This window comes from Xenopus laevis, chromosome 9_10L, assembly GCF_017654675.1.
Source record: "Xenopus laevis strain J_2021 chromosome 9_10L, Xenopus_laevis_v10.1, whole genome shotgun sequence".
Classification (NCBI taxonomy): domain Eukaryota; kingdom Metazoa; phylum Chordata; class Amphibia; order Anura; family Pipidae; genus Xenopus; species Xenopus laevis.
Genome location: NC_054387.1, coordinates 19,857,323 through 19,881,977, shown reverse-complemented (window position 1 = coordinate 19,881,977; position 24,655 = coordinate 19,857,323). Strand labels below are relative to the sequence as shown.

Genomic DNA, 24,655 nt, shown 5'->3' with positions numbered 1-24,655 from the left:
TGTCCTTCCTCTTCCTTACTGGTGTCCTTCACAAATATCAGAGCAACAGACTGAAAAACCCAGGACAGACGACCCAACCAAGATTGCACAAACAACCAGGGAGTGGGACTTGCACCAGAGTTTCAAAGGAAATCCAACTGCTTAATACTGGCATTAGAAGCAAATGAACAAGCTTTGAGCATGTGTTGGGTAGATCACTCTACTGACACCAATAGATCACATCAAATGTAGTTGCATGTCTAAAAATAGGTAAACTACATATAAAAATTGTAGTTTGACTATCGTGTATGAGGGGAATACTGCTACTACATTTTTTGTTTGAGGAGCTATAGCCTGATAGATTCTCGTTATTATTTGAGGAGATATAGCCTGACTTTTTTTCTAACTGCTACACATTGACTACATTTTACTGTCATAAGTAAGTGTATATGAACAAAATAACTTTAGCTTTATCTGATCAGATTTACAGTAAAGCAGAGGATTTGATTTTGGATCAGCCCACAAACTCTTGTGCTTACCTGTAAGGAATTATTTTGATTCATGTTGTATTTCTTCTCAGCATGAAGTTACTAGCACATGGCGATACAGCAAATACCACTGGACTATACAAATGGAAACACTGATGGAATTTAAAATAATTACAATCATTTAACCAATGTTCTGGATAGTTGTTTTATACCAGTGATGTAGCTCCTTTTGTTGCAGCAATACCTGAATTTCATGTAAGACATTTTTATATAGATGTTTTAATTACAGAGCATGGGAGTCCCAGCAACTGCTGAGGTGTCCAGGGTGTGTAAGGGCCCCAAGAAGTCAAAACTTCTGAACTTATTCTCAACTGTCCATAATATAGATATTTAACAAGGAATGTGTAAATCTAATTGTAATGTATGTTTAGACTACATTTAAGTCTTTGGAAACCTACTTGTCTATATTATAAGTTTATTTTTAATTTGTTATAAATATATATAAGTGTGATATGTCTCAGTGGCTCTTCTAGAAAACATGACAACTTGTGTCACAGTTGTAGTATTTTTTTCCTTTTCAAAACTCCCTTGGTTTTAGATAAAACCATTTGTTACTTCATAGCAGGAACAGGAATACAACGATACAAACAATTTCTTTTAATATTTATTTCGACTCTCACTTGCATTTTCCTTCATGCCAAAAATAACTTTTACTATTGAGATTACTAGCCAACCCTGATAAGCAGTGAACAGTGACACATTTTAAAAAAATTATATCAATTTATGTCTCCCTGGAACGATTTTTGTTACTGTAAATGTGGCCTTATGGCTGGGGAAAGAATACTATTTGGGTTTTTGATAGGGCTCAACACTAAAATAGATGAGAACCCAATTAAACAAACGAGTCAACACATAATGCTTATTCATTTATTTATTGAGTAAAATGTAAAGGTACATATTTGTGAAAGTATGGGAACCTGTGGGATTCTCAATTCATTTGATGGGGAAAATAATCAGGTGTTTCAGTCAACTGGATGATAAGCAAGTGTGAGTTCTTATTTTAAAATTAAAATATTTTAAAAACGGAAACGTGGCTCTTTACTGTGCAAGTCTGCTCTTAGCAACAGAGGTTAGTTAAAGCGCGTCATGGCTGAAACATATGAAATTTCTGATAACCTTTAAAAAACAGAACTGTTCCTAAAGAGTTAAATCCTACACATACAGGGGAGTTGACATGTATGGGAATTCTGAGTTCTAATAGCAATTGCCTCAGGACAATGTCAAGGTATGGCCCACGAACTGTAGAGTCATGCACACTTGACCCTAGACAATGTTTATCTACCAAAAAAATGGTTAAAGCAGAAGTTAAGTTTAAATTAAAGTCCTTAATTCCTTAGAAATATTATGGAAGGACCTGAAAGTTGGACGTTAATGTGAGGAAACCATGAACATCCTTGAGCTGAAGCAGGGACTGGGTGGTACGCTATTATGCTCCTCCAGGCAGCAGCAAGTCCACTATTCCAGTCACAACCAGGGCCTATATACCATATATAGGTGTTTGAGGGCCAGTGCTTAGGCATGTGGGCTGGCTGTCCTGCGCATGCACTAATCTCTGGCACAAGGGGCGGGATGAGGCCTGGTGCCTAGAGCAGAACCTGATCTAAAAACAGCCTTGATTACAACCTGTAGAGTAGTACTACTACTACACCAATAATTGTTCATTTGCAGTATGTAGTGGCTGAGTCATTTATCCATTATAGGCCTGTGTGTATCCCACTTATATGGATTGTTGTTATATCCTATAATAATATTGTGGCTAGAGTTGCCACCCGGCCAGTAGTTTTACCGGCCTAGCCGGTAAAACACCTGCCGGGGCCGGTATTACAAATTTACCGGCAATGCAGTTGCCGGTAATTGTAATACCCTTTAAAAAAAAAAGCCCCTGGCCTGCCCCCAATTCGCACAGAACTTACCCTTTTTCCAGCGCTGTGGACATCGCTGCGTGTTGCTCCGCCCCTTTTGTGGAATGCCACATAGCCCCACCCCCTTTTTGCATCATGGGCCGTCCCCTTTTGGTGCTCGCCCCCACTGGCTGGTAATATTTTTCAATAAAGGTGGCAACCCTAATTGTGGCTAATTGTGGGGCATGCACCCAAATACACACTTTAGAGAATTGACTAATACTTGCTATAAATAAACACTATAGAACAACCAAGAATTGGTTTGGGCCAAGAAAAGAATTTACTGAATTTCTCCGTTGCATGTATTTATTGATGGATCTAAACATATTGCATGTTTCTTTTCCCATATGCAGTTCTGCCTTTTGGTCTGCAGCTTCCTGACATTCCTAGCTGTTCTTGGTGGATACATTCCTGGTGTTGTTCTGTCATATTTGCTTTGTAAGTTGAACATCTTCGCTTGTAAAGGATATTTGTACCAAAGAAATAAATATAAACATATTTAGGGAAAGACCTGGTAAATCAGTAGTTCATCCCAGCAATTCTAATAGTATTTAATTTATACATTAAAACCAGCTAATAATATTTAGTTCTGCCTTCTGCCCTCTATTCTGCTTCTGAGCTGGACCTGGGGTTCAGTATAGAGGTTGTCCTGTGGGGTTCAGAGAAGTAGAATGTGATAAAAATAGATTCCACAATCTATTCACGGTGTTTGACAAGTGATATCCTCTTCTCTGTTTTTCAAACATCATGGATATGCCATCAGGACCATGTCCTATTGCCCTCGGCAAAACCCAAAACACTGTTCTCTGCACTATAACTCATTATACTGTTTTTTTTTTTGCCATCCACAGTACTTTTTCTTCTGCTTTGGCCTCTTGCCATATATCACCAGCTAAGGCGGCGTATATACCAGAAGCTGGAACCAGCCCTGTAGCCTTATTAACCAAGATAATTCAGATGTTACATTCTATGAGCATGATCCAAAAGCTTAGAGACACCATTGCCTGACCCACCTCCAGTTTCAGGACCATAAGTTTACTATTTGGCCATAGGGACTTTAAAGGAGAACTAAAGCTGAACTAAAGAAGTAGCCTAGAAATGTTGTACATTATGTTTAGGGTTCTTTACCAGCTCAAGGCAACCCCTAATGTAGGTGAGGAGGCTAAGATCCTGATGCAAATAGAAAAGGGCGCTAGTCTGGGTAAAGTAATGACAATGGGGGATTTTAATTACCCAGCTATTGACTGGAGCAACAATACTGCCAGATCAGTTAATGGGAGCCTACCAGATAAAAAGCTATTCTGGACCTAGTGATCTCAAATGACCCAGAACTTAAAGCAAATGTGCAAGTCATTGAACCCCTGTGTAATAGTGACCATAATGTTATATCATTTAATGTCTGGTGCAAAAACCAAATATATACTGGGGCAACAAAAACCATGAAAAGCTAATTTTAGTGCCTTGAGGGCTGCCTTACAGAATATTGATTGGGGCATTAAGTTTTCAGCTAAAAACACAGAACAGAAATGGTTGTCATTTAAAATGATTACTGTTCTCAATTTATTCCCTTAAAGAGTAAATGTAGAAGCTCTAAGAATCATCCTATGCGGCTTAATACAGAAGTAAAGAAGTTAATAGGAAAGAAGAGAAAGGCATTTAAAAACTACAAATCTGTTGGACAGAAGCTGCATTTAATGAATATAAACACTGTAATAAATGTTGTAAATCAGCAATCCGAAAGGCAAAGAAAGGAAATGAAGAGTTAATTGCGGTGGAGATGAAAACTAACCCTAAAAGGTTTTTTAAATATATATTATATATAAATATATATATATATATATATATATATATAATTCTCTCCCTGAATCAGTTGTACAGGCTGATACATTAGATAGCTTTAAGAAGGGGTTGGATGGTGTTTAGCAAGTGAGGGAATACAGGGTTATGGGAGATGGCTCATAGTACAAATTGATCCAGGGACTAGTCCGATTGCCATTTTGGAGTCAGGAAGGAATTTTTTCCCCTCTGAGGCAGATTGGAGAGGCTTCAGATGGGTTTTTTTTGCCTAGCAGCAACTAGCAGTTAGGTAGATTAAAAAAGAAAAAAAAACTAAAAGGTTGAACTTAATGGACGTATGTCTTTTTTCAACCTTACTGACTATGTTACAATATAGAGCAGCACCCCTTTCTTTAGAGTGGTTGTTTGCCTTTGAGTTAATGCTTAGTGTGATGTAGAGAGTGATTTTGAGACAATTCACATATGATTTTCATTTTTTATTCATTTTTTTTATTAACAGTCGTACTGTTCAGGCCCTCTCCTATTCATATTCCAGTCTCTTATTCCAATCAATGCATGGTTGCTAGAGAAATTTGGACCCTAGCAACCAGATTGCTGAAACTGCAAACTGGAGAGCTGCTGAATAAAAAGCTAAATAAGTTAAAAATCACAAATAATAAAAAATGAAAACCAATTGTGAATAGTTTCGGAATATCACACTCTACATTATTTTAAAAGCAAATTTCAAGGTGAACAACCCCTTTAGGTGTGATAAACCACAGACTGAAGGTCACCCTTAAACACTGTCTGACCCCATTCTTCTTATCTGTCCAACTGGAAGAAGAGTCCTGCAGTGACAGCTGTACAATTTTGCTGATTCTAATCTTTTTGGTTTTTTTTTAAACTCTACTGTTTCTTCAGTCAGGGACAATGCTAGGTGCTGAAGGAATTGGGGCACAGGCCCAAAAATTATAACAGTTGTGAAAATATGAGGAACATTAATTCCTATGTTCTCTAATTTTGCTCTTCTTACTGTATTTTCACTTCTATATTTTTAAAACAAATTTTGCTTTATGTACTTTTTCCTCTTACTCTATTATTTCTCTCACACATATTACTCTGAACCTTTCCTCTTCTGCTCTTCCTTTGTCATATACGCAGCTTCTAGTAATAGTCATATAAAATCATCCTTAACTTATTTTCTTTTTCTTCCTTCCTTTTTTATTTTATCTCCCTTTTCCTTTTTTCTCCCCATCTTATCAACTCCATTTTTTTTGTTTTCGCTATTTTTGGTATTGCTTTTTTAATTCATATTTAGTCTCTTCTCTCTACATTTCCTTTTTTTTTATCCACTGATGTTCACCTCCTCCTCTTTCTCCCATTTTGTTTTCTTTCTGGTATGCCATTATCCTTTGCCTTTTCTTAGTTTTCTGCCCTTTTACTATTCCGTGCTTTCTCTTTCTTCCCCAAACTAGCAGTGTAGCTGTGAAAAATATATTTTGCAAAAATATTAATCCACTTTCCTCATACTGAATATGGCAGTGGTATTGTGAAATATGGACCATATCCCTGTGAACTAAAATACATTACTGTGAAACATTCATGTTTCACATTAAATTCTTCCTTGAGATTGTGTTATAAAGGTTTTTTTCTTGTTTTCCTCCAGATTTTTGCTGCGTGTATGTGCCAGCGAGTGCACTGAGCATACAGCCTTCAAACCATGAAGTGGAATGGCTGGAAGATCCCAGGAATAACCATTATAAACACAATCTTCAGCCCATTAACCCAGTGTGAGAATGCTTGGTGGAGAATCCATACCTGCAGGAGGACTGTTGTGTTTATCTACATAAAGATAATGTTATATGCTATGTGCTTCCAGTTTAGCGTTACTGAACCTTTAGATAAATTGATGCTATATACTGGGTGTGTGATTCATTGAACCCCCAAAAGTCTGTATATATTATTTGTTTGTTAAAACAGTAGACAATTGAGATTTTGAGTATCGTTTATTGCCCAGGAACAAAGTGAATAAGAATAAACCTTGGCAGGTTGTTCTGCTTCCAACATTTTTTTCAATTCAGTTGTTTTCAGATAGTTCAGAAATCGACTTTTTTTTCAATTGCTATTTACTATTTGTGGCAGCTCTGAGAGGGGATCAGACTCTGTAAACTGTTCTAAATTGATACATTAGTTGCTATATTCCTTATCTTTGGCCCTGCTAAGTACAATATCTGAGTTTCATGAAAGGCTATGGATATAATAGATACAATAGTTGCTTGTATTCCCACAGATGCTTCTGAGAAATGTATCAACTCACGTAGCAAACTGTAACACTTAACAGATTCTGCACCTGGATTACTGAGATGTCAGACAGGACATTAAAGGGAACCTGCTACTGTAAGAAATAATTCCCAATTCATTTTTACTGTTTGCCAAGCAAAATAAACTTTACTTAAACTATATAAATTATTTAAATCCTGTTTCCTTCAGTTTTGGAATTCACAATCATAGCAAGCAAGTAGGTTCCATTTCATGAACACTGTTATTAAGGCAAACTTTGCATCATCCTAATATCTTATGTGCCATATGGCCATGCACAGGCTACACAATTAGATGTTGAGAAGGGAGGGGGAATGAGAGGATATTAGAGACATCTAGAAAGTGCAGAATGGAAAGTGAATTAATTTCCTGTCCCACCTCTAGGCCTGAGGCATGCTACTTTTTAAAAGGTGCCCTTTATCAATCTTCATGCAACAAGCAAGCTGAACCCGTGTTTTTTTCAACAGGCTGACATTTGGATCACAATCAAAATAACGCAGGGCATCAGGGCGAGGACCATATCAACCAGCTGATACACTCCTATTCCCAATGGAAATTTTAAATTTGGCAGATAGATAGCTGCCAATTTTTGGGCAAGATATCAGTCAGGCAGGCCCATTGATGGGGCCCCATTGAGGCAATAATATGCCGGTCCATATATGACCACCTGTATGGCCAACTTAAGACGAATTGTAATTGGTCTTACAATGGTTTTTTTAATATTTTTTTTTCTTATGCAGCTCCCCATTTTGGAATTTAAACTACAATATGATCTTGTTGCCCTTGGCCAATATGGTGTAGAATAAAAATGTAAAAATATATGGTAGTAAGTTGTTATTATGTTAGGTATCAAATTATTAGAAACAACTGGAGTTGGAACATAGCACCCAGATAGTGTGAGCATTAGTCCTTTAACTCACAGCAACTCAAGTCACTTCAAGTGACAACTTTAAACTTTGATCCCACACACTTACTTAAAATATAACTTTTAATTAGGAAAATAGTTAAAATCTAAAACGCACCATATGTGACCAATTCACCACAACTCAACACACCCACTGCATTTATTAGCGCAGTGTTGGACCGTGTCCATAAAAACACAAAGCTCTACCATCTGTCCACCTTTTGCAGTCTTTCAGTACAAAACCAAAATCGGAATGTTATAAACGCCTTTACATTTTAGCAATTAGCAAGCCACAGTAGCCTGCCCCCCTCCCTTCCTTTCCTGGATGGTGCAACCTGCCTGTCTATGGAGGGAGCGGTTGGAGCTACTCTCACCACCGTCCACCTATGTTGCCCTACGTGTTTCCACTTGAATGGCTTCTTCAGGAGTATAGGTGGTACATGGTTGTGGCTTTCCAGTAGAATAAGAATGGCCCAAATCCACTAATTTACTAATTGTCAGTGCTGGACTCCAAATGACAAATCAAATACCCTAACAGCAACTTCCCCCTGTCCCCTTCCCAAAAAATGATTATCTTCAGCTGTCCAGCAGTCTAATTTTAAAGGGCTTCTGTCATGATTTTTATGGTGTGGTTTTATAACTAAACTACACTTTGTACATAGCAAATAATTCATTATACCATTTAAAAAAGTATTCTTAATAAATAAAACCAATAGTCATTGTGTCTGATCCTGTGCTTTCAGAAAGAGCCAGCATTTCACAATGGGACTGCTTTCAGCTATTGTTTCAGTGAAACTGATGAGATTTCAATGCATGATTGTGCTGGAGAGACACGTTTTCCATGGCAGAATCCCTTTAACATTTGGTTAGTCAGGCATTCAGGATTCAACCAAATACTGCAAAATAGAGGCTTGGTTCCTAAGGTCCTGGCAGGACCAAATCTGAACCCTTAACAAGGACAGTTTCCTATATAGTCTCATGACATGTAAAATTCAGGAAGCTTATGTAGGGTTGGACAGTAGACTGGAGCAGTGTGGGCTCACGAGAGAAACTGGTGTCAAGACAACATTTTCCAGGTCCTGCCCACCCTGCCATAGGCAGGCCCGGACTGGCAATCTGTGGGTTCTGCTAGAGGGGCTGCTGTATGGTTCAATAGAAAGTTACCATATAGTGGGCTGGTAGGGGGCAGTTTGGGCTGGTAGAGTGCTGGTTGGGCCTCTGTGTACTTGGAATGGCAAGGCCTATTTTGACTCCCAGGCCTGGCCATAGGCCCTGCCCACCTCATCCCACAGTAGAAACTCCACACAGACACGAGAGCTAAACAATAAAAGCACTTTTGGCCAATGAAGTATTAAGCCTGCCACCACGTCAAGGTAGGCTCCTTAAGGAGGTGCATACGCTAACATAAATTGCATTTAGTTTTAGAATTTACATTTATAATTAACAATTAAGAGCCTCTTGGTTTAATCCCTTGGTAAAAAAATAACCATTATTGGCCAGTATGACAATGTAGGCCAGGCCTCCTACACAAGCCTCCTACATCAGGGCTCCACATATAAGGTGAAACAACATTGGTGGACAGGGCTACACAAGTAAAAAAAAAAAGTGGTCAGGGCCCCCACAAGTTAAAAAAAAAATATTGGTGGGCAGCTCCCTTCTGCGAGTTCAGCTCCATTTGGCTGCTTCAGTGTCTGCTCAAGGGGGGCTCAGCTAATATCAAAAGTGCAGCACAGCTGGGCCACCCTTTAAACTTGAAATGATCAATCAGGGGGATTTTGGACAAATCATGTATTCCTACAGGTAAGACAATACAGAAAAGCAATTCTGAATCAGTAGCCGCAAATATCAGAGTCACATTATGTATATGGTTCCATAGACTCGTCCTTTTGTCCTTTCATTGCCCTGGATGAAGCAGCGTAATTATTCTTAAGACCTTATGACACACGCTGTAAAGCTATTAAAAACATTATAAAAGGTAATAGCCAATGCTACAAAACAGTGATTCCAACAATAAATATTTAGATACACAGCTCCTTTTTGCATACAGGAAGGGAAAGAATTTGGGGTAACGTCATCAGTCCTTAAACAACGGTTTTAGGCACCCCACACTATGGCACTTTTCCATGCATGTCCTGCCAAAACTGTAATGGTATCATTTAGGGGTCTGATATTACTCACCCTTCGCAAGGTTACAATATTAGGTTGAAAGGGTATTATACATGCCTCTCAAGAAATGTTATTTACCTCTTAAAATGCCCATGCGGCTTGGCCTACGTAGGACAAACTAGCAGGCAAATAAGGATACGTTTAAATGAACACAGGAGCAATATAAAAACGGAGTAAAAAGTAACGCTAGTGTCAGTAGGCATTTCTCTAAGTCCAGACACAATGTGATTATGAAGGAAGATTTTGGAGCAAGTGATCATGCCAGAGGGAGACACTGCTTGTAAGCTTTTGCAGAGAGAATTGTTCTGGATCAGGAAATTAAATATGGCAAACATAGGTTTGAATGAATATTTTAGGTGTTATTTATTATGGTGTACTGTATCACAGAACATTTACCTTATTTCATTCAAATAAAATAAAAAAAAGGATATAAAATACAATTAGAAAAGTTAGAAAAATCCCAAGTTAATAGATAACCTTTTTTTTAAATATATATATAATTTAATCATTGTAAGAAAATCACTTGGGATAAATATGCTATATGAACTTATTTTGGATTTGCAACATATGGAAATTTTCTGAAATGGACAATAGCAGGCAGCATTACCATGGATCATAGTGTTAATTTATACCTGCTGAAGGGATTCGGTTATATGCCACCCTGAAACATTGTATATGGTGTGCAATTAGGTGTCATGTTGAGCTATATGGAATAAACACAACAAGTGGGTCTCCAAAAAATGTTTTTTATTTTATTTGCACATATGTCCACACAGCATAAAGTTCAAATGACCACCACAAGAACATATGGTACTATAGAAACCTCTGAAGGACATTCTCTGCATCTAAATGCATTCTTAGTTACCATAACCCTACATAATTCTTGATTTTTTTTAGAATTTCTTTTTTTGGGGAACTGAAATTGTGTGTCGCCTGTCGATTTGATGCCATGCCCTTAACACTCAGACTAGTTGTGGGATTGGGACTGTTTTCAGGATTGGGGGTGTGGGTTTGACCTCCCTAACACTAACCTAACACTGTCCCTATTCTTAGTCAGTACAGGATGGCACGGTCACATACCCAGACTAACTGGCAGTCAATCCATGGTAGCACAAGGACCACCAGATTGACCTCCCTATACATGGCATCACATTGGCTACAGGAGCATACCAGCACACTCCATACTTTTTTAAATCAATAAATGGGAAAAACAAATAAGAAAACCTGATATGCAATAACCTTTTTTGAAAAAAACAGTAATATCAAGAGATAAATCAAAGACAATAATTAAAATATTCAATATATTTGGTCATATGTAAAAAAAGATATGGATGTAGACAAGGTGCAACACTATTTAAAGTCAGAAGTAAAAAAATTGCCAGCAGGTCCCTTCACTTTGCTCCAGGAAGAGAGCAATGGAGCGACTTGTGTGCCAAGCAAGTGAAGCAGGCACATGGGTCACCCCCACCAATGCCACCCCTCTCACAAACCAGATTCTTACGCTCCTGTGCTCATCTGCTGAACGTATGTGGAAGAAATCCCGTATGCAAGCAGACTTTATTCACTATAAATTTCTACCATCCTGCCTCAATTCTGCTTTGTCAAAGGCCAACCAAGAGTACTACAGTTCCCTTATAAACCATCACAAATGCAACCCATGACGCCTGTTTTCTCTATTCAATACCCTTCTCCATCTGTCATCAACAGTATCACTCAACCAGACACAATTTCCTCAGGACTTTACTGATAAAGTAGAGTCCATCCTCAATCAGTTCCCTACCTCTACTAATGCAAACCAGCTCCTCCTTCCTATGCCCCCTTCTGCATATCTTAATTCCTTCCCTCCGGTAACAATGTCTGAAGTCTCCAAGCTTCTCTTGTCCTCCCCAATCATAACTTGCCCCCTTGACCTATGCCTTCTTCTCTGCTCAAACACTTTATTGCAGAGCTTAGGCCACCACTTACTCACATCTTCAATTCCACTCTAGCTTCTGGAACCTTTCCTTCTCCTTTCAAACATGCCTGTGTCAAACCTACTCTTAAAAAGGCCACACTTGACCCATCCTGTCTGTCAAATTATCATCCTGTCTCACTTCTACCACTTCCTCTAAACTCTTAGAACGTATTGTGTTCTCACATATTACTGACTTTCTACACACCCATGATCTGTTAGACCCTCTGCAATCTGGTTTCCGGCCTGCTCACTCTACTGAGACTGCTATGTGCAGAGTTACAAAAGATCTTCAGGTTGCCAAAGCCAAAGGTCACTTCTCCATCCTTATCCTCCTTGACCTATCATTTGCATTTGATACGGTTGACCACTCTCTCCAGATGCAGACTCTGTATTCACTTGACATCCATAACCAGGCTGCATCTTGGCTTTCTTTTTACCTTTCTAACCAATCATTTACTGTGTCCTTTGCTAACAAAACCTCATCTCCAGTTCCACTTAATGTGGGGGTGCTCAAGGCTCTGTACTTGGTCCGCTATTGTTCTCCCTGTACACTCTATCTTTGGGAGAGCTCATCTGATCATTTGGCTTTAATTATCATCTGTATGCTGATGATACCCAAATATATTTATCCACCCCTTCATTAACAGCGGAAACAGAGGCTCAAATCTCTAACTGTCTCCTAGCTATCTTAAATTGGATGAACCAGCACCACCTCAAAATCAACCTAACAAAAACCGAACTAATCATCTTTCCACCTAAGCCTAGTCCTACTCCCCTTTTTACTATCTCTATTGATGGCATGCTCATTAACCCTGTAAACTCAGCTCAATGTCTGGGAGTAATCTTTGACGCCTCTCTCCTTCTCTAGTTATATTAACACCACTTTTTCTTATACAATAATGCCAAAATCCATCCCTTCCTTTTGCATGATACGTCTAAAACGTTTATGCATGCTCTCATCCTATCCCAACTAGATCACTGTAACCTTCTACTTACTGCCCTCCCTAACTGCCATCTCTCCTCTCTACAGTCTGTATTTAAACACTGCTGTCAGAATTATCCTCCTCTCATCCAAAAGGCCCTTCCCAGCACAAGTCCTTATTATGGGTTCCTATAAAACAAAGAATACCTTCTTCCTCATAACCTTTAAAACCCTTCATTCCTCTGCACCTCACTACACCTAATCCCTTGTCTCTCTATATGTTCCTGGCCGAAACCTCTGCTGCTCTCAGAGCAACCACTTGGTTGCACCCCCCCATTACTACTGCAGTTTCCCATACCAACCCTTCTCTCTTGCGACTCCTTATATTTGGAATGCCATTCCTAAAATCCTCCTTCAGTGTTTTTAAAACAAAACTCAAAGACTACCTCTGGAAGCACCTGGATAATACCTGAACTGGGAACTGGTTTGTAAATGACAGTGTAACAAACTGTAATCTACAGCACTTTAATACCCCAGCAAATTGTGTCTGTATGTTACCCTCCCATTTAGACTGTAAGCCCTATGGTGTAGGGTCCTCCATCCTTTTGTCTCCTTGACACTGAGCACTTACCTGTATTGTAATTATATTTTATATTTATGTTAATTGTATTTCTAATAATGCACTTATTGTTACTTTTCATTTCAATGACGCCTTGTTTGTTACTACTAATTTATTGTTTTGCTGTACAGTGCTTTGCCCTCAAGAGCACAATACAAAAGGAATATACATACATACATAGATACATTAATTAGTAGTGGAAAACATCAGTTAACAAGTTATTAATTAGTCATGGATACATCATTCAGTCAATGAATTAATTAGTAGTGGAAAACATTCAGTTATTGAGTTATTAATTAGTAGCAGAAACATCATTCAGTTAATAAGTTATTAATTAGTAGTAGAAAACATAATTCAGGTAACAAGTTAGGAAACATCATTTAGTTAACGAGTTATTAATTAGTAGTGGAAACATCATTCTGTTAATAAGTTAATAATTGGTAGTGGAAAAGTCATTCAGTTAACAAGTTATTAAGTAGTCGTGGAAATATCATTCAGTTAACAAATTATTAATTAGTAGTGGAAACATCATTCAGTTAACAAGTTATTAATTAGTAGCAAAAACATCATTCACTTAACAACGTATTAAATAGTAGTGGAAAAACATCATTCAGCTAATGAGTTATTAATTAGTATTAAAAACATCATTCAGTTAACAAGTTATTAATTAGTAGTTAAAAACATCATTCAGTTGTCTAGTTATTACTTAGTAGTGGAAACATCATTCAGTTAACGAGTTATTAATTAGTCATGGAAACATCATTTAGTTAACGACTTTAATTAGTAGTAGAAAGCATTATTTAGTTAAAAGTTATTAATTAGTAGTGGAAAACATAATTCAGTTAATAATTTAGTAATTAGTAGTGGAAACATTATGCAGTTAAGGAGTTATTAATTAGTAGTGGAAACATCATTTCATTTCGTTAAGGAGTCATTAATTAGTAGTGGAAACACCATTCAGTTAATGAGTTATTAATTAGTAGTGGAAAATATTATTTAGTTAACAAGTTATTAATTAGTCATGGAAACATCATTTAGTGAACGAGTTATTAATTAGTAGTGGAAAACATAATTCAGTTAACAATTTATTATTGAGTATTGGAAACATTATTTTGTTAAGGAGTCATTAATTAGTAGTGGAAACACCATTCAGTTAACGAGTTATTAATTAGTAGTGGAAAGCATTATTTATTTATTAATTAGTAGTGAAAAAATCATTCAGTTAACAAGTTATTAATTATTAGCAGAAACATCATTCAGTTAACAACGTATTAAATAGTAGTGGAAAAACATCATTCAGTTAATGAGTTATTAATTAGTATTGGAAAAAGCATTCCGTTAACAAGTTATTAATAAGTAGTGAAAAACATCATTCAGTTGACTAGTTATTAATTAGTAGTGTAAAACATAATTCGGTTAACAATTTATTAATTAGTAGTGGAAACATCATTTAGTTAACGCGTTATTAATTAATAGTGGAAAACATAATTCAGTTAATTTATTAATTAGTAGTGGAAACATACAGTTAAGGAGTTATTAATTAGTAGTGGAAACATCATTTCGTTAAGGAGTCATTAATTAGTAGTGGAAACACCATTCAGTTAATGAGTTATTAATTAGTAGTGGAAAGCATTATTTAGTTAACAATTTATTATTGAGTAGTGGAAACATTATTTTGTTAAGGAATCATTAATTAGTAGTGGAAACACCATTCAGTTAACGAGTTATTAATTAGTAGTGGAAAGCATTATTTATCACGTATTAAATAGTAGTGGAAAAACATCATTCAGTTAATGAGTTATTAATTAGTATTGGAAAAAGCATTCCGTTAACAAGTTATTAATTAGTAGTGAAAAAATCATTCAGTTAACAAGTTATTAATTAGTAACCGAAACATCATTCAGTTAACAACGTATTAAAATAGTAGTGGAAAACATTCAGTTAATGAGTTATTAATTAGTATTGGAAACAGCATTCGAGTTATTGATTAGTAGTGAAAAACATCATTCAGTTGACTAGTTATTAATTAGTAGTGTAAAACATAATTCAGTTAACAATTTATTAATTAGTAGCAGAAACATCATTCACTTAACAACGTATTAAATAGTAGTGGAAAAACATCATTCAGCTAATGAGTTATTAATTAGTATTAAAAACATCATTCAGTTAAAAAGTTATTAATTAGTAGTGGAAAGCATTATTAAGGTAACAAGTTATTAATTAGTAGTGAAAACATCATTCAGTTAATGAATTATTAATTACAATTGGAAAAAGCATTCCGTTAACGAGTTATTAATTAGTCATGGAAACATCATTTAGTTAACGAGTTATTAATTAGTAGTGGAAATCATTATTTAGTTAACAAGTTATTAATTAGTAGTGGAAACATCATTCAGTTAATGAATTATTAATTAGTATTGAAAAAAGCATTCCATTAACGAGTTATTAATTAGTCATGCAAACATAATTTAGTTAACAAGTTATTAATTAGTAGTGGAAAGCATTATTTAGTTAAGAAGTTATTAATTAGTCATGGAAACATCATTTAGTTAACTAGTTATTAATTAGTATTAAAAAAAGCATTCAGTTAATGAGTTATTAATTAGTCATGGAAACATCATTTAGATAACGAGTTATTAATTAGTGGTGGAAACAACATTTAGTTAACGAGTTATTAATTAGTAGTGGAAAACAATTCAATTAACAATTTATTAACTAGTCATGGAAACATCATTTAGTTAACAAGTTATTAATTATAATTGGAAAAAGCATTCAGTTAAGGAGTTATTAAGTAGTAGTGGAAAGCAGTTTTTTAGTTAACAAGTTATAAATTAGTCATGGAAACATCATTTAGTTAATGAGTTATTAATTAGAATTAAAAAAGCATTCTGTTAACGAGTTATTAATTAGTCATGGAAACATCATTTAGTTAACGCGTTATTAATTGGTGGTGGAAGCATTATTTAGTTAACAAGTTATTAATTCGTCATGGAAACATCATTTGGTTAACGAGTGATTAATTAGAAGTGGAAAGCATTATTTAGTTAACAAGTTATTAATTAGTAGTGAAAACATCATTCAGTTAATGAATTATTAATTACAATTGATAAAAGCATTCCGTTAACGAGTTATTGATTAGTCATGGAAACATCATTTAGTTAACGAGTTATTAATTAGAAGTGGAACGCATTATTTAGTTAACAAGTTATTAATTAGTAGTGAAAACATCATTCAGTTAATGAATTATTAATTACAATTGGAAAAAGCATTCTGTTAATGAGTTATTAATTAGTCATGGAAACATCATTTAGTTAACGAGTTATTAATTAGTAGTGGAAAGCATCATTTAGTTAACAAGTTATTAATTATAATTGGAAAAAGCATTCTGTTAATGAGTTATTAATTAGTCATGAAAACATCATTCAGTTAACAAGTTATTAATTAGTATTGAAAAGAGCATTCCATTAACGAAATATTAATTAGTCATGGAAACATCATTTTGTTAAGGAATCATTAATTAGTAGTGGAAACACCATTCAGTTAACGCGTTATTAATTGGTGGTGGAAGCATTATTTAGTTAACATGTTATTAATTCGTCATGGAAACATCATTTGGTTAACGAGTTATTAATTAGTAGTGGAAAGCATTATTTAGTTAACAAGTTATTAATTAGTAGTGAAAACATCATTCAGTTAATGAATTATTAATTACAATTGGAAAAAGCATTCCGTTAACGAGTTATTGATTAGTCATGGAAACATCATTTAGTTAACGAGTTATTAATTAGTAGTGGAAAGCATTATTTAGTTAACAAGTTATTAATTAGTAGTGGAAACATCATTCAGTTAATGAATTATTAATTAGTATTGAAAAAGCATTCCGTTAACAAGTTATTAATTAGTCATGGAAACATCATTTAGATAACGAGTTATTAATTAGTAGTGGAAAACATAATTCAATTAACAATATATTAATTAGTCATGGAAATATCATTTAGTTAACGAGTTATTAATTATAATTGGAAAAAGCATTCTGTTAATGAGTTATTAATTAGTCATGGAAACATCATTTAGTTAACTAGTTATTAATTAGTATTGGAAAAAGCATTCCATTAACGAGATAATAATTAGTCATGGAAACATAATTTCGTTAAGGAATCATCAATTAGTAGTGGAAACACCATTCAGTTAACGTGTTATTAATTAGTGGTGGAAGCATTATTTAGTTAACAAGTTATTAATTAGTCATGGAAACATCATTTAGTTAACGAGTTATTAATTAGTATTGGAAAGCATTATTTAGTTAACAAGTTATTAGTTAGTAGTGAAAACATCATTCAGTTAATGAATCATTAATTAGAATTGGAAAAAGCATTCCGTTAACGAGTTATTAATTAGTCATGGAAACATCATTTAGTTGACGAGTTATTAATTAGTATTGGATAAAGCATTCCGTTAACGAGTTATTAATTAGTAGAGGAAACACCATTCAGTTAAGGAGTTATTAATTAGTAGTGGAAAGCATTTTTTAGTTAACAAGTTATAAATTAGTCATGGAAACATCATTTAGTTAACGAGTTATTAATTAGAATTAAAAAGCATTCTGTTAACGAATTATTAATTAGTCATGGAAACATCATTTTGTTAACGAGTTATTAATTAGTAGTGGAAAACATAATTCAATTAACAATTTATTAATTAGTCATGGAAACATCATTTAGTTAACAAGTTATTAATTATAATTGGAAAAAGCATTCCGTTAACGAGTTATTAATTAGTAGTAGAAACATCATTCAGTTAATTAATTATTAATTAGTATTGGAAAAAGCATTCCATTAATGAGTTATTAATAAGTCATGGAAACATCATTTAGTTAACGAATTATTAATTAGGGCTCTTACACATGAGCGTTTTTACCTGCACTCCCCTGCGTTCCGTTTTTCGGCGTTTAGCCGCAGGGGAGCGCAGGAATAGATGCATTTCATTATTTCAAATGGGGCTGTACTCACACAGGCGCGTGTAGGCGCCGAACGCAGGAAAAGTGCAGCATGTTGCGTCTCAACCTGCGTTCGGCGCCTACATGCGCCTGTGTGGGTACAGCCCCATTTGAAATAATGACATGCGTCTATTCCTGCGCTCCCCTGCGGCTGAACGCCGAAAAACGGAACGCAGGGGAGCGCAGGTAAAAACGCTCATGTGTAAGAGCCCTTAGTATTGGATAAAGCATTCCATTTACGGTTATTAATTAGTCATGGAAACATAATTTAGTTAACAAAATAATAATTTGTAGTGGAAAACAAAATTCAGTTAACAATTTATGAATAAGTGGTGGAAACATAATTTTGTTAAGGAGTCATTAATTAGTAGTGGAAACACCATTCAGTTAACGAGTTTTTAATTAGTAGTGGAAAGAATTATTTAGTTAACAAGTTATTAATTAGTAGTGGAAACATCATTCAGTTAATGAGTTATTAATTAGTATTGGAAAAAGAATTCTGTTAACAAGTTAATTAGTCATGGAAACATCATTTAGTTAACAAGTTAATAATTTGTAGTGGAAAACAAAATTCAGTTAACAATTTATTAATTAGTAGTGGAAACATCATTCAGTTAATGAGTTGTTAATTAGTATTAAAAAAAGCATTCCGTTAACGAGTTATTAATTAGTAGTAGAAAACATAATTCAATTAACAATTTATTAATTAGTCATAGAAACATCATTTAGTTAACAAGTTATTAATTATAATTGAAAAAAGCATTCCGTTAACGAGTTATTAATTAGTCATGGAAAATCATTCAGTTAATGAGTTTTTAATTAGTATTGGAAAAAGCATTCCATTAACGAGCTATTAATTAGTCATGGAAACATCATTTAGTTAACGAGTTATTAATTAGTAGTGGAAAACATAGTTTAGTTAACAATTTTATTAATTAGTAGTGGAAACATTAACGAGTCATTAATTAGTAGTGGAAAGCATTATTTAGTTAACGAGTTATTAATTGGTAGTGGAAACATCATTTGGTTAATGAGTTATTAATTAGTTTTGGAAAAAGCATTCTGTTAAAGATTTATTAATTAGTCATGGAAACATCATTTAGTTAACGAGTTAATAATTTGTAGTGGAAAACAAAATTAAGTTAACAATTTATTAATTAGTTATGGAAACATCATTTAGTTAACTAGTTATTAATTAGTATTAAAAAAAGCATTCCGTTAACGAGTTATTAATTAGTAGTAGAAAACATAATTCTATTAACAATTTATTAATTAGTCATGGAAACATCATTTAGTTATCAAGTTATTAATTATAATTGAAAAAAGCATTCCGTTAACGATGTTATTAATTAGTCATGGAAAATCATTCAGTTAATGAGTTTTTAATTAGTATTGGAAAAAGCATTCCATTAACGAGTTATTAATTAGTCATGGAAACATCATTTAGTTAACGAGTTATTAATTAGTAGTGGAAAACATAGTTTAGTTAACAATTTTATTAATTAGTAGTGGAAACATTAACGAGTCATTAATTAGTAGTGGAAAGCATTATTTAGTTAACGAGTCATTAATTGGTAGTGGAAACATCATTTGGTTAATGAGTTATTAATTAGTTTTGGAAAAAGCATTCTGTTAAAGATTTATTAATTAGTCATGGAACCATCATTTAGTTAACGAGTTATTAATTAGTAGCGGAAACATAATTTCATTAAGGAATCATTAATTAGTAGTGGAAACACCATACATTTAATGAGTTATTAATTAGTAGTGGAAATTATTTTTTAGTTAACAAGTTTTAATTAGTCATGGCAACATATTTTATTTAACGAGTTATTAATTAGTAGTGGAAAACATAATTTAGTTAACAATTTATTAACGAGTAGAGGAAACGTCATTTCGTTGAGGAGTCAATAATTAGTAGTGGAAACACCATTCAGTTAACGAGTTATTAATTAGTAGTGGAAAGCATTATTTAGTTAACAAGTTATTGGTCTTGTATAAAGGAGTGATTGGAATCAATGTGGATGATGAAAGTGAATGTTGTGTATGAACTTCTGAAATGCATACTAGTGAAGAAGCACAGAATTGCATGTTGGGAGGGACATCCTGATTGATAAAGCCTGGTTTTACCTCTCAATAGAGCAGTGATACCCCTCAACCTTCATGCTCTGAGCGAACAGGCACTACTGTCTGTCTTCCGTAATGAGGTATGCCTTCTTCCCCACATTACAGTCGAGCGTGCACTAACAGACGGGACAGTAGCGAAGAGCTTAGCTTCTGGCTTGTGAGTGTAGAAGGGTTTTTACCTTACAAGATATATAACCATTAAAAAAATCCTACCTTCTGTACTTCAGGCGTGCCATTCTGATTATTTTCTCATGTCTTCTGGCTTCCTTTTCTTCTTTCTTTAGCGCCATCACATAATTTTCCCATGTCTTTTGGCTTCCTTTTATTTTTTTAGCGCCGTCACATTTTACGCAGTGCATTACACAGATTATCCTTCGTTCACATCTGTCCCTGCCCCACAGGAGCTTACAATCTAAGCTTCCTATCACATTTACTCACAGTTAGGTCAGTTATATCTTAACCTTTTGGCTCACACACACACTTTACGCGGTGGTTTCCAGAGAGTTTACATCATTCACATCAGTCCCTGCCCCACAGGGGGAGCTTACAATCTAACAGGCACTACTGTCTGTCTTCCGTAATGAGGTATGCCTTCTTCCCCACATTACAGTCGAGCGTGCAGTAACAGACGGGACAGTAGCGAAGAGCTTAGCTTCTGGCGTGTGAGTGTAAAAGGGTTTTTACCTTACAAGGTATATAATCATCAAAAAAAAAAAAGCAGTAACAGAACTAGGTGGGGGCGGGCCCTGGTGCGGGCTGTGCAGCTGGTCTCGCCCCCACCATTGTCCATGTGATTTTTCTCTGCGGCTGCAACCGACCTCCAGCCGGCTGCAGCGCGCGCAATCTGCCTGGGGGGCCCTGCGGGGGTGCGGGCCATGGCCCAGTTGCACCCCCTGCTCCCCCGGTAGTTACGCCCCTGGATGGGGGGTGTGGGATTGACCTCCCTAACACTAACGTAACACTTTCCCTATTCTTAGTCAGTACAGGATGGCACGGTCACACACCCAGACTAACTGGCAGTCAATCCACGGTAGCACAAGGACCACCAGATTGACCTCCCTATACATCGCATCACATTGGCTACAGGAGCATACCAGCACACTCTCCATACTTTTTTAAATCAATAAATGGGACAAATAATAAGGAAACCTAATATGCCATAACCTTTTTTGCAAAAACGTACCCATAAGACAGTTATATCAAGAGATTACTCAAAGACAATAATTGCAATATTCAATATATTTGGTCATGTGTGAAAAAGATGTGGATGTAGACAAGGCGCAACACTATTTAAAGTCAGAAGTAAAAAAAATTACCAGCGGGTCTCTTCACTTTGCTCTAGGATGATAATAGAGCAAAGAAAGGGCAATGGAGCAACCTGTGCACCAAGCAACTCCTGCAGACACATGGGTTGCCCCCACCGGCGCCACCCCTCTCCTCCCCTGTATTTGCAAGAAGACTCTAAACTTGACTATTTGCACCTATGTCTATACCGCATCAAGTTCAGATGACCAATACAAGACCATAAAGAACTATACAACCGCAAAGGGACCCACTCTGCATCTAAACGCATTCTTAGTCAACATTAATATTCTTCCATTTTGATTTTTTTTCAAAAGATAAAGAATTGTAATTATTGGGAAGTGAAAAGTGTGCGTGACTCCTGTCAATTTGATGCCATGCCCCTAACACTGTCCCTATTCTAGTCCCTAACTCTAAGCCAGTCTTTGCGGATGGCTGGCTTCACCACCCAGACTGGCTGTGGGATTGGGATTGTTTTCAGGATTGGGGTTGGGATGGGGGTGTGGGATTGACCTCCCTAACCTAACACTGTCCCTATTCTTAGTCAGTACAGGATGGCACGGTCACACACCCAGACTAACTGGCAGTCAATAAACGGTAGCACAAGGACCACCAGATTGACCTCCCTATACATGGCATCACATTGGCTACAGGAGCATACCAGCACACTCTCCATACTTTTTTAAATCAATAAATGGGAAAAACAATAAGGAAACCTAATATGCCATAACCTTTTTTGCAAAAACTTACCCATAAGACAGTTATATCAAGAGATAACTCAAAGACAATAATTGCAATATTCAATATATTTGGTCATTTGTAAAAAAAGATGTGGATGTAGACAAGGCGCAACACTATTTAAAGTCAGAATTTTAAAAAAAATCACCAGCGGGTCTCTTCACTTTGCTCTAGGATGATCCTAGAGCAAAGAAAGGGCAATGGAGCAACCTGTGCACCAAGCAAATGCTGCAGGCACATGGGTTGCCCCCACCGGCGCCACCCCTCTCCTCCCCTGTATTTGCAAGAAGACTCTAAACTTGAATATTTGCACCTATGTCTATACCGCATCAAGTTCAGATGACCAATACAAGACCATAAAGAACTATACAACCGCAAAGGGACACACTCTGCATCTAAACGCATTCTTAGTCAACATAAATATTCTTCCATTTTGAATTTTTTTCAAAAGATAAAGAATTGTAATTATTGGGAAGTGAAAGGTGTGCGTGACTATTGTCAATTTGATGCCATGCCCCTAACACTGTCCCTATTCTAGTCCCTAACTCTAAGCCAGTCTTTGCGGATGGCTGGCTTCACCACCCAGACTGGCTGTGGGATTGGGATTGTTTTCAGGATTGGGGTTGGGATGGGGGTGTGGGATTGACCTCCCTAACACTAACCTAACACTGTCCCTATTCTTAGTCAGTACAGGATGGCACGGTCACACACCCAGACTAACTGGCAGTCTATCAACGGTAGCACAAGGACCACCAGATTGACCTCCCTATACATGGCATCACATTGGCTACAGGAGCATACCAGCACACTCTTCATACTTTTTTAAATCAATAAATGGGAATAACAATAAGGAAACCTAATATGCCATAACCTTTTTTGCAAAAACTTACCCATAAGACAGTTATATCAAGAGATAACTCAAAGACAATAATTGCAATATTCAATATATTTGGTCATGTGTGAAAAAAGATGTGGATGTAGACAAGACGCAACACTATTTAAAGTCAGAATATTAAAAAAATCACCAGCGGGTCTCTTCACTTTACTCTAGGATGATCCTAGAGCAAAGAAAGGGCAATGGAGCAACCTGTGCACCAAGCAAATGCTGCAGGCACATGGGTTGCCCCCGCCGGCGCCACCCCTCTCCTCCCCTGTATTTGCAAGAAGACTCTAAACTTGACTATTTGCACCTATGTCTATACCGCATCATGTTCAGATGACCAATACAAGTACATATAGAACTATACAACCGCAAAGGGACCCACTCTGCATCCAAACGCATTCTTAGTCAACATTAATATTCTTCCATTTTGATTGTTTTTTCAAAAGATAAAGAACTGTAATTATTGGGAAGTGAAAAGTGTGCGTGACTCCTGTCAATTTGATGCCATGCCCCTAACACTGTCCCTATTCTAGTCCCTAACTCTAAAACAGTCTTCGCGGATGGCTGTCTTCACCACCCAGACTGGCTGTGGGATTGGGATTATTTTCAGGATTGGGGTTGGGATGGGGGTGTGGGATTGACCTCCCTAACACTAACCTAACACTGTCCCTATTCTAAATCAGTACAGGATGGCATGGTCACACAACCAGACTAACTGGAAGTCAATCTACGGTAGCACAAGGACCACCAGATTGACCTCCCTATACATGGCATCACATTGGCTACAGGAGCATACCAGCACACTCTCCATACTTTTTTAAATCAATAAATGGGAATAACAATAAGGAAACCTAATATGCCATAACCTTTTTTGCAAAAACTTACCCATAAGACAGTTATATCAAGAGATAACTCAAAGACAATAATTGCAATATTCAATATATTTGGTCATGTGTGAAAAAAGATGTGGATGTAGACAGGGCGCAACACTATTTAAAGTCAGAAGTAAAAAAAATTACCAGCGGGTCTCTGTACTTTGCTCTAGGATGATAATAGAGCAAAGAAAGGGCAATGGAGAAACCTGTTCACCAAGCAACTCCTGCAGGCACATGGGTTACCCGGCGGCGCCACCCCTCTCATAAATATTCTTCAGTTTTGAATTTTTTTAAAAAGATAAAGAATTGTAATTATTGGGAAGTGAAAAGTGTACGTGACTCCTGTCAATTTGATGCCATGCCCCTAAAATTGTCCCTATTCTAGTCGCTAATTCTAAGACGGTCCTTGCGGATGGCTGGCTTCACCACCCAGACTGGCTGTGGGATTGGGATTGTTTTCAGGATTGGGGTTGGGATGGGGGTGTGGGATTGACCTCCCTAACACTAACCTAACACTGTCCCTATTCTTAGTCAGTACAGGATGGCACGGTCACACACCCAGACTAACTGGCAGTCAATCAACGGTAGCACAAGGACCACCAGATTGACCTCCCTATACATGGCATCACATTGGCTACAGGAGCAT

At 36.2% G+C, this 24,655-nt stretch overlaps 1 long non-coding RNA gene across 2 annotated transcripts; it reads left to right on the top strand.

Annotated features, from left to right (window-relative positions):
* The first annotated feature begins 2,559 nt into the window (after positions 1–2,559).
* LOC108704324 lies at positions 2,560–7,340 on the top strand. Of its 2 annotated transcripts, XR_005964090.1 has the most exons (3): positions 2,581–2,866; positions 5,871–6,601; positions 6,991–7,340. It is a non-coding gene; the product is annotated as an uncharacterized LOC108704324 (long non-coding RNA). The 2 variants fall into 2 exon arrangements; XR_005964089.1 differs by lacking the exon at positions 6,991–7,340 and having other exon boundaries at positions 2,560–2,866; positions 5,871–6,666.
* Positions 7,341–24,655: the final 17,315 nt, after the last annotated feature.